Below are 11637 nucleotides of genomic sequence, written 5' to 3'. Positions count from 1 at the left end.
CAAACCAAGCATTTTGATTTGAGAATCTGCTCTTCTCCGCTGTTTCATTCAGGTACCATGCTTCCTCCCCTGACCAATAAAGCTAAGCACCTATCCCACATTTCCTCGATGAGGAAAAAAAAGGAAAGGAAAGGGCTGATCTGTAGCCTCTCTGCAGGGTGTACTAGCAGTGCAAGAGAAAGGATGGAATGACCAGAGAGAAGGCTCTAGACAGTCTCCTCTCCCTAGCTTCTGGGACCTGCAGTCCTTCTGTGCCATGCCTGTGGTCTCTTGTTTAATGGCTGTGAATTCCTTCTATTCCAGTGGCCAGGCCCCTTTGCCCTGTAATTTTGCCCCCTTCACTGTCCAGGAGGAGAGTCTATTCCTCCACCCCTTGATTCTGGACTGGGGTTGTGACATACTGTCACAATGCTGCTCAGAGGCCACCACACAAAGAAGCTGATCTAGCCTACTGGAAGAAGAGAGGCCAAATGGGATAGAAGTGAGGCTTCCCAGCCAACAGCCAGCACCCCCTGCCACCAGCCCCCACTGCCACACCTGCCAGAAGGCCTACCATCTCTGTCTTTGAGCCCAGCTGACCCTTCAACCCAAGGCGGCTGCTTGAGTGAACCCAGGCAGGAACCTCGGAGCTAAGTCATGGAATCGTGAAAATAATAAATTATTGTTTTAAGCCACATTTTGGGGTGGTGTGTCACACAGCAAAGGCTAACTGAAGCAAGCAGAGTTCCTTGGAAGTTCAGAGCAATGGAGGGGTCCTTGGTTGACACACTTCTCTGGAACACTCCAAAGGGTGCCGCTGTTCAATCAGTGAAAATGATGCCCTCCAGAATCCTGCCTTCATTACCATAAACTCCTCTAGGGAACAAAGGATGGTTTCAGGACTCTTTTATCCTTTGGGCGACCTAGACAGGCACCCAGACTATTAGACCGACAGTGTTTGAGATCTGAAAAACATATTGTTCCAATATATTTTTTTAAAAAGGCAGAAAATCAAAACTAATAAATATTTAGTTGAATGTCTGCAAATGTAATAACGTGCCAACTAGTTACCTGCATTTCAACACTTCCCGTGATATATTCAACACCTACAAAATATATTTAATGTGAACCATTGTACTTACATCAATGATACAGGCTATTTCCCTAAAAGGTAGATGATCTGGGGCACATGAAGATTTTTAGTGGCTTGGGCATTTTGTGTGCTGATGGACCTAGGAGCTCTGTGTATTTGGCCACTAAGGTTTACTCCAATGCCCCAAACTCTCACTGTGTTACACTATCCTATCCTTGGGAAGAAGAGTAATTGTGAAGTTCCTAAAACTCAGGGCACCCTGTCTACCCACGTCAGTTACCAAAAAAGTCAACATCACCTGCCTTGGCTTCCCAGAGGCTCCTTGAGGCAGATCAAGGTGACCATAGCAGAAAGGTCACAGAAAAGCAATATGGCATTTTCTAGAGAAACGGATCCTATGGGGCAAAGTTTATCATGGGATACTTCAATGAAGCCATGAAGGAGTCCTGAATTGTTCATTAGCACATTGGGGATTATTTTAAAACCTAAATCCCCCCTGAGGAAAGGAGGCAGGGATTTCCCAAACTTCCGTGCATCAGAATCATAACCACAGCCACACATTTTATAAAAACATAGAAGCAAAAGCTAGAAGAGCAGCTTCGCAGAAAGACCAAAAGAACTCTTATGGCCACATTAACCCACAGAGAAGAGGGAGTCCCCAGGATGCCATCTTCAAAGAGGAGAATTAGCCATTTCTGCCCGAGTGGAGCTCTCCGTTTGGTTCGGCAGGTGACGGCACACACTATTTTTGTTCTCATATTCTGCCTCTAGTATTTGGGAATATACCCAACCTTAATGAAGGTTCCCTAAATCCAGTTCTATGTAGCCCAAAGACTATGCTGCAGGAAGGGATAAGTCTGATTAGAGGCCATTAGGATCATTAACTAAACTCATGAATCACTCCTACAAAGCAACTGCTTGGTGGAGAGGCCCTGTTAAAAGGCAGGATTGCTCTTAATTTAATCTAGTGCAGGCAGTCCCCTGGAGAGATGCCAAGAGGTTGTTTATGGGGATGGGGAAGTAGTCAATACACCATCAGAGTGGAGCCAAATAATTTAGGTCATGTACATCTGAGGGAGGGCAGACCTTCCAGAAAGGGCATCTATGCATCTATAACGGTAGTTGAGGGAGAGCAGGGAGACGGGGGGTGGGCGGTGGGGGAGGGGGGAGCGAGAAAGTATATGTTAATAAGGGGAATTTGAACATTTTTGTCCTAATCAGACAATAAGGAAAAGTTGACATGTTTCTTTAAAGTTGTTTCCTGCCAGATCTAGTATTCCTCAGAGGTTCCTTAAATGCCAGTTTGGTTTTTCCCATCCATAGTCATACATTCTGGAGCAGGTGTTGAGTTCCTGCATTATACCTTCCAAGCTTCTCGTCCATAGCTTCCTAGCTCCTGGATGGCAACTGACCCATTGCTGTTCCAGCCCAACAGGTTCATCTTCATTCAGGGAGTTGAATCTGCTGCAAATGCCTTTGGGGAGACACATCCCGCCTTTCTAGATCATGTTTGAACGATGAATAAGAGGAGTAAGACAGACCTGAGCATGAACTGGGGGTTTATTCGTGCATTCGACAACTGTCTTTCTACATGGGCGAGTGGATTTGTTTCTACCCTTTCAAAAAGGTCATATTCACACATGCTAATGATTTCAGTTTTACAAAGGGATTTAAAGTGTAAAGTAAGTCTCCCTTCTACCTATTTTAACCCCTTTCCACATATACTTTCCAGAGGCAACCATTACCATCAGTATTACATTTTTTAAACATAAGATAATATTCTAACACTCTTTGACACTTTGCATTATTTCCACGTAACAATATGCTCTGAACCTCATGCCCTGAATGTGTAGATCTGCTTCATTACTTGGCAGTGGCCATATAGAATTCATTTTATATGCCTTTAGGTTGCTTGTTTGTTTGTTTGTTTTTCCCTTATCTTTTTGTCTCTTTCCTTCTTTCTTCCTTTCTTTCCTTTTTTTTTTTTTTTTTTTGGTAAATCTTTTGAGCATCTCCAAGATTCTGAGGACAAGATGAATCAGATATGATCTTTGCCCTTAAGGATGCCCTAGTCTAGTGGAAGAGATAGGAGTAGAAGAAATTAATTGATTGACTAATTGTGTGGGCTACAGTGTTAATGTGAATTAAGAACTAGAGAGACACATAGGAAAAGACACACATCTCCTTGGTGGACGGCATCATGGCGGTGGGGACAGGGAAACCCCCATGGGGGACATGTAGGGGAGGAGGCAGAAGAGGAAACAGCCTCTGTCAAGGTGGGCCTCAGGGGCAGTGGCAAGAAGGAATTGCCAGAGGAAGGGAGAGACCAATCATCCACTGACCACAAGGTCTGCAGACAGGGCTGGTCCTTTCTCTAAGCCTCAACATCCCCAATAAACAAATGCTCCCTCCTGCTCCTTATTTCCCAAGTCCCCAAAACGACTTAATACACAAGCCTCAGAGAGACCATTCTCAGGCCTAAGCCAGGCTTCCTGGGCACAGAGTATTTGGAGCCCTTCAGGGGAGGGCGACCGGCCCCCTTCCCTCCCTCCGGGAGCACAGCCGGGAGCTGTGCACCTGCCCCTGAATTGTGTGCAAGGCAGTTGCCGCTCTGGAGCTGAGTGACCCAGCAGGTGCCTCCACCCTGCAGACAGTTCCATATTTCAATGGAGTGTCGCCACCAAAGCTTATTATCTAGGGCAATAAAGTTTGGGATTAGGGGGATTCGGAATGATTGTGTGATTCTCCACAAAGCTTATCTTCTAATAGACCAGCTGCTTTATTAGGCTGCCCCCACCCGCACCAGGCCCTTCCTAAAGAATCCTGAGTCCCAGGCAGCCGAAGGGGGCCTTGAAGGCAGCAGCGGCCGACAACCACATCACCCTCGGTCTCCATCTGCGAGTGTTCAATTACGGGCGGCTTCCAGCTGGGCGCACCCCAGCTCCCACCTTCCCCCCACAAAGCCCTCCCCTGAGTCAATGTCGGGCATCTGCGGAGGACACCGATTGGCAGCCCCTCCCCCACTGGTCCCCACCTCTGAACTCTGAAGGAGCCAGGTCTGGGTATTTGTTTGGAGCGAGGGCCCGCACTGTCAACAGAGTGGAGTGCCGTGGACTGGGGGGCTGTCCGGCGGGGTGGGGGGGGAGCACCGTGGAAATGTCTTTTGCAGATGGGGCTCTGCGAGAAGTGTTCACTATAACAAAAAAGGGGATAGGATTGCACAAGCGGAATCTCAAAGAAGCTGGCATGCTTACCACACTCCTGGGTATTTCCCCCCAAACAGGAAATTAATTAACCCTTAGTTGTTATGGGCATCATTCCCACACCCTTCCCAACCTGCTGCTCAGTCTCTTTTCTGGCTGGCCCAGAGCGTGGGGACAGTGTCTCTACAGCCCCATGTGGTAGCAGCACCGAGACCACTGTCATTTCCTATCCCTCCCTGAGAGCCTCTCTGTCCCCAGTCCCCAACAGCATATCTGCTCAGAATAGGAGTTTATTAGTAAGCATTGCTACACCTGCTGAGAGGAGTATGGGAGCCTGCAGATATGTTTGAGACATAATGAATGTGTGCCCTTTCTTTCCTATTCCGCAAAACATGGATTCTATCACTTTGCAGGGCTGTGGCGAGGATTAGAAATAAATGTGAGACAAGCATTGAGTCCAACATTTGGCATGAGCTCAATACGTGTTGATAATAATAATAATAATTATTGCTTTTGCGGTCATTATGTATGACCTGTAAACACATTTATTAACATGGACTCTATAATGATCCTCCTGGTATGAGTGTGGGCAAGAATTATTGACGATAAATCTACCACAGTCGGAAGGGCTTGACTGTTGTGAATGAACTCAAAAGCAGAACCACATACTTGAGCAGTGATGAGAGGTATCCGTGTTTATCTAATCTGTGAGCTCTTTATTCGTTTACTTGACACCCAAACCCTGAGCCCCTACATGTGCTAGGCACTGTTCTAGGCTTTGGAAGAACAGCAATAAATGAGACTCTAAAAGTCCTCGCCCTGTGGAACTCATTCTTTCAGAGAGGAAAGAAAATAAAATGTAAATTTAAAAGATAATTTTAAATTGTGGTAAGTGTATGAAGAAAATAACTGCATGATGGGATAAAAGTTGACCGGCAGGGTAGGGTGGGTGGCATTAAGGAGGGTAGCCAAAGAAAAAGTCTCTGACAGGAAAACATTTGAGTGAAGACCTAAGCAACAAGAATGAGGCAGACATATGAAGATCTGGAAGAAAAGTGCTCAGGCAGAGGGAACAGCAAATGCAGAGCTTCCAGGAAGAGAGGGGCAGAAAAAGAGGCCAGTGTGGCCAGAGCATAGCCAGTGAGCAGAGGAGGAGGGGCTGGGGCAAGTGCCAAACCTCCAGCGTCCTTGCAAGCTCTGGTAAGAGTTAGGATTGTAGTCTTTTTTTTTTTTTTTCCAGCCTTATTGAGGTGTAATTGACAAATAAAACTGTAAGATATTTCACATTTGCACTGGGAAAGGATTCCTCCCAACTAGCTAATTAACGCGTATGTGAGAGTGCGCGCGCGCACACACACACACACACAGGTGAGAACGTTTAAATTCTACCGTCTTGACAAACTTCGATTTAGGATTTCATTGTAATTGCCATATGAAGAGGATAGAAGGTTTAACTGACCAAAGGACATGATTTGATTTATATGTTGGGAAGTTTCTTCTAGTGATTTGCTCAGTTAAAGTGCACTTGCATGAAGAGCCTTCGTAACATCAGTCAACACAAATGTCACCACCTATCATGAAAATTCAGAAAGCTAGGACAGTAGAAGGGCCTGAGGCACAAGTGACCTGGCTCTGGAAACTAATCTAAACAAGAAGCCCAAGAAAAGCCTGAGCTGAAGACAAGTTCACAAGAAGTAAAACTGTGTTGACATTGCATTCTCTGGGTTGACATTGCTTGGTGCTTTTACTCCACCCAAACTAATACCTAGAGCAACTGTAAAAGCTTAAGATTTGAAAATAGCAAGAGATTATACCTGATTATCTTTTGAACTGGCTCCCATACCAATGCCTGTTTTTTCTAAGTCCCCCTACCTTACACACACACTGCGAAACTTTGCCTCAACTCTTTGCTCTTATATGATTTGATGTTAACAGATTCACATAAGTCAGCTGCTTAATAGGAAAGAAGATAATTGACCCCCATCCCCTATTTTGGAAGACTACTGGGAGTTATTACACAGAGATGCGTATAAGCGTTGCTTGTATACCCAGTCATTCTGTTACAAATTCTTGTGAGTCTCTCGTCTGGTAGGAAACCTATGGAGTGAGTGATAAAGAAAAATGAAGTTTGGTTCTGGCTCTGCTTCTAACTAGCAATAAAAACTTAGGCAAGATATTTATTCTTTCAGGTTTCAGTTTCATTTCTATTGTATGGGCATAGAATAATACTTCTCTAAAAAGAACCCAGTTCCCTAAACATGATTGAGAATCAAATGCAATTAAAAAAAAAAAAACTCTTCCATAAACACTAGCTAGATATTATCCAATCTGCATACAGAATCTCTCAACAATACAAATAGACACCTTATTTCTATGCCTGATTTCTCATACTTTACACACATTTCTAACAGTTATTGATTCCTAAATTTACCATATAATATTATAGAGCAGAAGGAAATACAAAATGAGAATTCCTGTGTACTGACATCAAGGAAATATGATTATGTGATCTTGTGCCTTGGGACTATACCTTTTTTTTGTAATCATGATGAAATCTAGCATATGTTGGGTACTCAGTATAGATATTTGCTGAAATAAAATATTATCAATTGTCACTGATTTTTTTTAAGTCAGAAAACTCATAGAGCCAAGCAGAATCAAATGAATGTCTAAGTCACTTAGGGTAGAGGCAAAAAGCCTGATGTATCTTGAGCCCTAAAATCATGGTGGTATGATACACAACAAACTAATTAGCAATGATACAGCAATGATCTCACACCACTCCAAAATAGCTAGATTATGGGCAATACACTTCCATTTTAACAGGCAAGAAAGCCTTTTATGTATCTCAGCAATAAATTCATTTAGTTTTTTAAAATCCAAACTCACTTATCCAGAAGATAGAACTATTTCAAATTATTTATCATTTACTTGTACACAAATATTTATTGACCGCTTACTGTATACCAGTGGGAAACAGTCCTGACAGACAAACGGGGTCCCTTGTCCTCATGAAGTTTGCATTCCATTGAGAGAGTGAGAATATAGGCAAGTAAACACAGAGAAATATATAAGGAATTTACCTCAGGAATCTTAGTGGCTGAGGGTCTATTCTAATAAAATCTCATAGGTCCATTTGAGAAGCAATTAAGAAATTAAATGTGAATGTGCTATAAAAGTTAAATACACTCTAAAAATGTAACAGTTATTAATGCCCATCTTATTATTGTGTACTCAGATTTGAAATAAAGTGAAAAAAATCAAATTGTAGTAGTGTATATATATATATATATATATATATGGCATGATTCTTTTTCTTTTTTTAACATTTTATTTGTTTATTTGAGAGAGAGAGAGAACACAAGCAGGGGAGTGGCAGGAGCAGACTCCCCGCTGAGCAGAGAGCCTGGGGGACTTGATCCCAGGACCCTGGGATCATGACCTGAGCCAAAGGCAGGCGCTTAACCACCGAGCCACCCAGGCGCCCCTATAGTGTGATTCTACTTTTTATTGCTCATTGAAAAGAAATTCTATTTAAGGACTTTCACTTTTTAGAAACACTTCTATAATGCTTGGTTTTATTTTACAAGGGACTTGTATGGCTGTTGTAATTTAAGAGTCTTTAATGGAAAAACTAGTCAATGGGATGCTCATGGGCCTCTATAAATAGGCATGTGTGCATTCAAAAGAATCAGAGTGTGTGTAAGATGGTTGCCATTAAACATGAGAAGTCTCTGCTATATCTAGCTTGGGTAATGAGGTAGAGGAAAAAATTCATCAAGATGAACTTGGAGATAATTCCTTTAGCACAGAAGGCAGAAACATTAATTGATGGATGTGATGCCCACGCAGGACAACACATTTAGCTCTTGAACATGACAGCTTCAGTTGGCCAGTGTAAAAATGAAATGAAATGAAAGCCTCTGGAGTTTGGAATGATGGGGGCAAAAAAGAGGGGCGACCTTAGTGGGCACCGAATATCTACTTTTCATTGATAAAAGGACCTTGGTCGTGATCCTTGGGGAAAAAAATCAGGACGGGACCTTTCTTTCTTTTTTATTCCTTTCTTTTTCCTTTCTATCATTGTATCTTTTTTTTTTTTTACAACTTCACTCAAGATGAATTACAGAAAAGAAGAAAAATGTTCTACTTCCCAAGAGAAACTACTGCCATTGGAAGACACTACACAGATCCACGCCAGTGTTTTCTTAGGTGGGTAGTTCGAGAGACATGGTGGTGATTTTGAAGATCATAGTCAAGGTGAACCAACAGTACATTACACTGAACTCACCCCGAGCCTCACATTACTCCAGAAGAAAACAAATCTTCCTGATCCTGACAAATCCAAATTGAAGACTGCCTGCGTAGACAAATCCCGGTTTATTAATCAGGCTGCTCCAAGGAAGCTAATCCCCTGAGCCAGACCCCCTGCGCCCCAGCCTGCCTGGGATTCACCACTCACTCTTTTGCTCAACATTTCTCTTCTTGGATATTCAAATGGTGTGGCCATTTTAGACCCAAACAATCAGAAAGAAAAGGGGTGAAGTTGAGAAGGATGCCTGGAGGGTTTCTGAGCAAGATTCAAGATGCTCCCCACAGACAATTTGCCTTTACCTGAAGCATCAAAATGATCCTAAGATAAAGAGAGGGAGGCTCAGGCTTGCAGTTAGGCAGAGCTGGGTTCAACTTCAGATGCGGCTATCTGCCACCTGTGCATCCCTGGCCGATTTACTTGATCTCCTGCAGCCTTGTTGTTCTCTTCTGTGCACGGGACATAATGATACCTGCCTTGGGGGAGGACGTGAGGATGGAATGAGGAAACATAAATCAAATGTTTGGCATAACCTATCACATAGTAAGCACTCCATGCTTGGAAGTATTATTACTGAGACAAAAGCAGCTAAATTCTGAGTTGAGGCTTTAAGGGATTTGGTGTAATTGGCCAAGGAAAATCCTTGAATATGGAACTCTTCCAGAATGGCATGGGAAGGAACGGAAAAATGGGTAGTTTCATCTGTGCTGCTAAATCACAGTTCCACAAATGTACTGAAAGCTTGGGGTGAATTATGTAATTTCTTGGAGTTCCAATATCCTTGTCTTTCCATGGGTAAAATTTATGCCCTAATCCTAATGAACTCGCAGATCATGTAGTTCTACCTCAGTAATGTCCTATATAATAAGCCCTGATTTCAACAGCCCAGAGTAGGTGAAAGGATATTCCAGTTTTTCGCTGGCTTCCCTCAAAAGGATGTTATAGAGGATTTAAATCCTTGGTTCCCAGTAGTATTTATTCATTCCGTACACTCCCCCACCCACGTAGTTTACTCTTGCATCTGCTCTAAGCCTCTCTCCTGGAATACTCCTGAAAAACTAAACTCCCACCCCCATCAGCAGCAGCAAGGCATTCTTCTACCCCTCTGTCAGTATTTTAATGATTAGCTGCATACTTAGTCCCTCTACCAGCAAGAAGGAATCCTCCCTCTTTGGGAGGGAGGAACTGGGCGAAAATTGAGATGGAGGTCACAGGTGTCTTTCTGTTAAGCTAGAAATCTGTGAACATTAAAAATGTGCCTTCGCTTCTGTCGGTCTCATAAGGTTGTTGTGAGAATTAAATGGCATAATGTACATTAAATCTAAGCATAGTACCTGAATATAGCAAGTGCTCAATAAATTGTTATTATTGTTATCACTGTTACTTTGGGGCTGAGGATTGTTCATGCTCAGCAAATAGTACACCTTAGTTTAAGAAACATGTTACAAAGCTAGAATGCACACCCCAGAGTTCAACCTTGTTCACAGATACAGAGCTGACGACTCTTCTATTTGATATCTTTCCTGTTTAGACCTAGTATAGCTACTTGCCCTTCGTTAGCTGACCTCCTTGCAAATGGCTCTTTGCCTTCCTAGGGAATCTACCAGACGTTAATTTCCCTGGTTCGCCCCACCAGAATGATCTAATTGTGACTGTCACCCTGGAATTCCACATTTTACATTATATCACCATATGTTCAGCAAAGATCTCTAGCCATGAGTGTTCTCATTGCATGGTAGTTGGATTTTCCTGTCATAAGAAGAAGGAATATTTTCTACCAAATCTTCTGGGTATACATCTGTTGAGCCAGACTTCTATTTTCTACTTTAAGCAAAGTGAGTAAGTAGTGCAGAAAGGTCCAGGCTACTGCATGAAGTCTTCAATGGCCTGTCCAAACAATGACGTATCCACATGCAAACAAACCTTAGAATTAACCAGTAGAATGTTTACCTATCTGCCATGTTTTCCTTTGAGCATTTTGTGGTAATATTGTTAGGAACTGGTCACCCAGTAACAGATATAGTTGATTAGGGAGCCTCTCTCCCCATGCCTGCACACGTACTTTTAAAAATCAAGCTCTAGTTTTTTGCAGGCCTTTATTAATATCGTCCAGTTCTGACAGCCCCAGTTCCACTGTAGGACCTGTTAGGAGGTGAAATGGACTTAGTAATGCCTTTGACTTTCATTACTCAGCCAGATTGTGGAGTCTATCAATTATCCTAGCATTGACAGTCAGGTGAATTAATTGGTGCATTTGACAAGGACGGCTATTACCCTATGTTGTTCTGACAGCTGGTTTTGATATCAGGAATTTGTCAACCTCCCCTTCGCTGGAGCGGTGGGAGGGACGGTTGAGTGAATCAGGAGAGGACATTTCAGAATTTTCTCTTCACTCTCAGCAGCTGCAGATTGTCCTCCTCCTAAATAGAATTGCTGACATTCTTAACCTGAGCATCCCGACACATGTCAGACTTTCACAGAATGACAATCTACACTGAAAGGGGCTGACAAAATGAGAAAAAGACCCAGAAAAGTTGACGAAGTTATTAGCCCTGAACTGGGAGCCCTTTAGTAATGATTTCGCGTGCCCTCAGAGACCAGTTACACTCCCTGTGCTCTGCTCTCCTGGGTCTATTCATCAGGCAGGAGTGGAGTTTCATCCTGATCCATAGATTAGGTAGCTTTGGGTACAGGTCATACCTGCAGCAGGTTCTACTCAACTCTATTTGAGATGTTCCAGATGGAAAGATGCAAATAATAAATTACTTTTAAGGTCTTTCTCAACTTCAAGATTCTGTGATTCTAAAGCTATTTGTAGCTTCTACAACAACTTTTTGGAATTCTTCCAACCAAGTAACTTGGGCTAGTGGGAAAAAAAAAAAAAAAAAACAGGCTAACCTACTGACTGTGTGTGACAATGAAGAAGTCACACCTTTCTCTGAAATCTTGCAAGCTGCATGCAAGATGGGAAAAGTGGCCATCCTGCAACTTTCAAATGCAATTTTCCAAGATAAGGCAGCTAGTAAGATTGAGGTAGAACTCTTTGGAAG

This window comes from Zalophus californianus, chromosome 11, assembly GCF_009762305.2.
Source record: "Zalophus californianus isolate mZalCal1 chromosome 11, mZalCal1.pri.v2, whole genome shotgun sequence".
NCBI classification, from domain to species: domain Eukaryota; kingdom Metazoa; phylum Chordata; class Mammalia; order Carnivora; family Otariidae; genus Zalophus; species Zalophus californianus.
This window is presented reverse-complemented; position numbering follows the sequence as displayed.